The following is a 5612-nucleotide window of genomic DNA, read 5'->3' on the forward strand; positions in this document are numbered from 1 at the left end:
CCACCGTGCCGGTTTTTTTTAAACCGTTCGGTTTATTTTTTTCCGAAACCCTAGATTTATTTTAAATAGATCGGTTTATTTTTCTTTTGGTTTAGTTAGTTAGTGAACGTCCACCGATCCGTTCGTTTTAACGAACGTGTTCGTCGGTTTGTCGTAGCTAATGAACGTCCGTTCGTTTAACTGTTCGTCAGTTTTCTTTTTCGTCGGATTTTCCGCGATTTCCCAGATCGCGATTTCTGATCTGTTTTTCGTTTTAGTTTATCTTTTAGCTTGTTTATCGGAATCAGGGGATTCGAGCGCCTAGAGTTTCGTCTCGAAATTCTCTTTCCGTTTAACCTATCCAAACAAGTTTTTGCTACCGTAAAATTTGACTTAGATCCATATTACTAAACGAAGCTTGTTTCTTTCGCCGTTTGACTTTCGTTGCTTCGTTTGATTTGATTCTTTTTGCAAACCGGAGTTCTTAAGTTGAACTTTCTGGTTAGATCTTTATTTGAGTTTTACCTGTGCATTAGATGAGTGCTTATTGTTTGCTTGTTTGTTTGCGATAGAGTACCCGGAGTGCGCTGCTTGCTACTTCGAATCTCTAGGTTTCACGGATCATCAGCAAGGCAAGTAACACTTTGATCATACTTCTTTTACTACCCAGTTTTATTGCATTAGACCAATCCTCAAACATTGCATGATTAGGATCTAATTAAATTGTGGGTATTGGGAAGTAGATGAGGTAGTACCTATTGCCCTGTTTTGTTATCAAACCTTGGGAGTTACTTCTACGTTTGCTCATATTGCTATGCTATGCTAGTAGACGTGGATTGGGTTTGAGTGTTACCATGACAGATGTGAGATTGTTAATTAATGGTTAACCTTAAGGTGGCAACTAAAACTCACATCTGGGTGGATTGAGGTACCTGGGTATTCCAGGATTGCCTGTTTTTCTTTTGGACCGCCACCCAGGTTCAAAGGGATCATGAGATTATTCATGCTAGAAACTTCCGTGTGCAGCCACAAGCTATTATGGGCTCTAGCATAGTTGAGTAGGTTACATGATCTCTTGAAGAGGTGGGCTAGCAGATGTAGGGGAAAGTAGGTGTAACTGTCCACCCGGAGTAAAGAGTTATTGTTTCTGAAAGACTGTGTCTCGGTCATCCGTTTCTCAAACATCATGTAGTGCGAGAATCAAGCGGAGGCGATCGAGTCTTGTGGGGAAAAGTGCACAAACCTCTGCAGAGTGTATAAACTAATCATGGTTAGCCGTGTCCCCGGTTATGGACATCTTGAGTATCTAGTACTTGGATTATCATGTGAATCTCATCATGTTACTTTAATTAATTTTGTTGGGTTTGATGATGATACTTAATTGGGATTGAGAATGCTGTCAACCATTCTCAATGTTTAACAACCACCATGATAGTTAAATAAAATTTATTCCTTTGCTGTAGGGAAAAATTGGCTTTTCGCAAAACTGTAACCATAGAGCCTTCTACCAGCCATATATGCATGTAGTATAGCATTATTATGTTCATTACTCTCTATGTGTTACATTGCCAGCATATTCCATGTGCTGACCCGTTTTCGGGCTGCAACGTTTCATGTTGCAGACTTTTCAGACGACGAGTAAGGTGCCTTAGGTCGTGGTCTTATACTCAGTGATGCCGTTGGAGTTGATGGACTCACTTATCTTCCAAGTCTTCCGCTGTTATCGTATTTAGATGGCCTTAAGCCATATTTGTCATACTTATTTCTCTCTTGAGATACTCGTTGTAATAAGTGTGTGATTGCTACTCTGTTATAAATCCTCCATTTGTACTGTGCGTGTCAGCATTACTGATCCAGGGATGACACTGGTGCACAGCAGCACAGACTGTTTGAGGTCTGGTCGCTACAAAGGTGGTATCAGAGCACACGCTGACTGTAGGACACGACCACTAAGCTTAAACCCTAGAACACTACTCTCTTCTCATTTCTGACTCCTCTCCACTTTCTACTCTTTTAGGAATGGCGGATGCAAGGAACAAGTTCATGCAACCGGATGAAGATACACCTTTTGGACGACACTTGAAGGAAGTCACTAAGTACCTGAACATCGGAATACCAAGCTTCACCGGGACTTACAAAGCCACACTACCAGAAGAGGAGCGCTGGAAGATTCAAGTTCAAGTTCCAGGAAGGACGTTTACGCCAGTCACTGAGCCTATAGAGTTTTCCTTTGATGCACCAACCTGGAGTTTAGGGAAGAGCATGGCAGCCCACATCTCTATGGGACGCATTGGAGAAGTCTACCACAGGGAGCTTAAGGATACTATTTATCAGATTTGTGGACGCCGAGATGAGCAATGGGAGATGATCAGCACCAAGAAGGATGGATCAATTGCAGCTTTCATCCAGGAGCAAAACCAACACATTCGTCGCCAGGAGAACCAGATGTGCGCAGACATGATAGATCTGAAGAAGGCATTGACCAAGATCACGGAGTTGGAGGAAGAACTCAAGTCTACGCGCGATGGATATGAGGAGGAGATCGCCACGTTGTTGGAAAGAATGACGACCTGATAAAGAAGATCGGAGTATTCATGGGAGACCCAGCACCAGGAGGAGAAGATGACGATTCTACTTGCCCGGATAACTACATCATCATCGACGACACCGACTCGGACCCCAGTGAAGATGACTTTGTTGATGAAGCTGGAGCAGATATCATGGAGTCTTCGACCGATCAAAATTTCTAGTAGACCCCCATAATCAGTAGTAGTATTTCCCCCATGTATATAGTATAGTCCGAGCACTTTGTAACGATAGTTAGATCGATTGTATGCCTTGTTTGATTGAGTGATATTGTTTGTGTTTGTCTCATGTGCATATGGGTAGTGTTTTCCCTCTAGACCTCATTCTATTCTAAATTCTCATCTTTTCTAAACCTATCAGATGCCTCCGAGACGCGACACCGGATTTGTTTTCCCACCGGAGATCACTCAGTTGATTCAGCAGCAGAATGCCCTGATGCAAGTATTAGTACAGAACCAAGGCAACAACAACAACAACAACCCACCACCACCTGTTGATCACTTAGCCCGTTTCTTGAGGCTAAATCCGCCGGTGTTTTCCAGCAGCACCGAGCCGATTGTTGCAGATGATTGGCTCCACAAAGTTGGAAGGGAGTTGACCACTGCAGGATGCATAGATGCGGAGAGTGCGATTGGCCGCACATCAGCTTGATGGACCCGCAGCATCATGGTGGGAGAATTACACAGCCACACACCCTATTGACACTGTCACATGGGACCAGTTTCAGCAAGCTTTCCGTACTGCCCATGTTTCAGCAGGAGCTATGGCCATGAAGAAGCGTGAGTTTCGCAACCTACGCCAAGGAGGACGCACCGTAGGCCAGTATGTGGAGGACTTTAGTAAGTCAGCACGTTATGCTCCAGATGACGTTGCTACAGATGCAGCCAAGTAGGAGAAGTTTCTGGAAGGACTGAATGATGAGCTGAGTATGCAGTTGATGGTAGCAACCTTCAACAACTACCAGGAGTTGGTAGATAAAGCTCTCATGGTTGAAGGGAAGCAGCAACATATTGAAAACTGTAAGAGGAAGTATGGACAAGGGAAGTACAATTCTGGGGCTCAGCAGAAGCCACGTTTTACCCCGAAATCGGGAGGACAGTTTTAGCATACCCATGGAGGAGGTAGTTCGCACAACCATAATGGCCCCAAGAATGGTAATGGGAATGGAGGAAGCAACGGCCAGAACCGTACCAACCCTTCAACCCCAGCTAAGAGAGACCTGAGCCAAGTCACTTGCTTTAAGTGCCAGAAGACTGGACATTATGCCAATGAATGTCCTGAAGCCCAGAATGGAAATGTCAATGGAAGCTCTGGGAAGAAGCCGAACCCTTTCAACAAAGGACATGTGAACCACGTTAGCGTGGAGGAGGTTGAAGCTCAGCCAGATGCAGTAATAGGTAAGTTTTTGGTTAAGTCATTTACTGCAATCGTTCTTTTTGATACTGGTGCATCGCATTCATACATATCAAGGGGATTTGTGGATAAGTTTAAGTTGCCCACCAAAGTTCTCAGAACACCTATGTTAGTAACCTCGCCAGGAGCAGAGTATATGGCAAGCCAAGGATGTTTTCAGATGCCATTGGCCATAGGTAGGCATGTTTTCCCCTCAGACCTAATAGTTTTGGAGTCGCAAGGTTTGGACGTAATATTGGGTATGGATTGGCTATCGATGTATGGGGGAAACATCGATTGCGCCAGTAAGACGATTTTGCTTACCACCCCAGAAGGGAGAAGGATTAAGTATGTATCCCGGCATGTGCCGAAGAGGACTCAAGTAAATTCCTTATCAGGAGTTGTACAGGAAGAAGTACCAGTGGTGAAGGATTACCCGGATGTATTTCCAGAAGAGTTGCCAGGCATGCCACCAGATAGAGACATAGAGTTTTTGATTGAACTTTTGCCAGGCACAGGGCCGATATCTAAGAGACCGTACAGGATGCCCGCTAAGGATTTGGAAGAAATTAAGAAGCAGATTAAGGAGTTACTGGATAAAGGCTATATTCGCCCAAGTTCTTCACCTTGGGGATCACCCGTACTTCTAGTGGAGAAGAAAGATGGATCGTTGAGGATGGTTGTTGATTATCGAGGATTGAATGAAGTGACCATCAAAAATAAGTACCCACTGCCGATGATCAATGATTTGTTTGACCGATTACAAGGAGCTAAGGTATTTTCCAAGATCGATCTACGATCAGGATACCATCAGTTAAAGATTCGAGAGCAGGATATACCTAAGACGGCTTTTACCACCAGGTATGGGCTATATGAGTATACCGTTATGTCATTTGGTCTGACTAACGCACCTGCCTATTTCATGAACCTGATGAACAAAGTGTTTATGGAGTTTTTGGATAAGTTCGTCGTAGTGTTCATTGATGACATTTTGGTCTACTCAAAGAACGAAGAGGAGCATAAGGAGCATTTGCGTTTGGTACTTGAGAAGCTCAGAGAACATCAGTTATACGCCAAGTTCAGCAAATGTGAGTTTTGGCTGAAGGAAGTTGGATTCCTCGGACATGTTATATCCGGAGAAGGAATAGCAGTAGACCCCACCAAAGTCGACACAGTAACAAGCTGGGAATCACCCGCATCAGTTGGAGAGATCCGGAGTTTTCTTGGACTTGCAGGATACTACCGGAGGTTCATTGAGAATTTCTCAAGGATTGCTAAGCCCATGACAGAGCTGTTAAAGAAGGACACCAAATTCAATTGGACTGAGGAATGTGAAGCTAGTTTCCAAGAGTTGAAGAAACGTTTGGTTACATCACCAGTGCTGATTCTGCCAGATCAACGCAAGGATTATGAAGTATATTGCGACGCTTCACGTCGAGGACTTGGAGCAGTGCTAATGCAGGAGGGAAGAGTTGTTTCATATGCTTCACGACAACTTAAACCCCATGAGAAGAATTATGCCACCCATGATTTGGAGTTAGCAGCCGTAGTGCATGCGTTGAAGACATGGAGACATTTTCTCATCGGAAATCACTGTGAGGTGTACACGGATCACAAGAGTTTGAAGTACATTTTCACGCAGAAGGAGTTGAATC

Source organism: Triticum aestivum, chromosome 6D (assembly GCF_018294505.1).
Source record: "Triticum aestivum cultivar Chinese Spring chromosome 6D, IWGSC CS RefSeq v2.1, whole genome shotgun sequence".
Lineage (NCBI taxonomy): Eukaryota > Viridiplantae > Streptophyta > Magnoliopsida > Poales > Poaceae > Triticum > Triticum aestivum.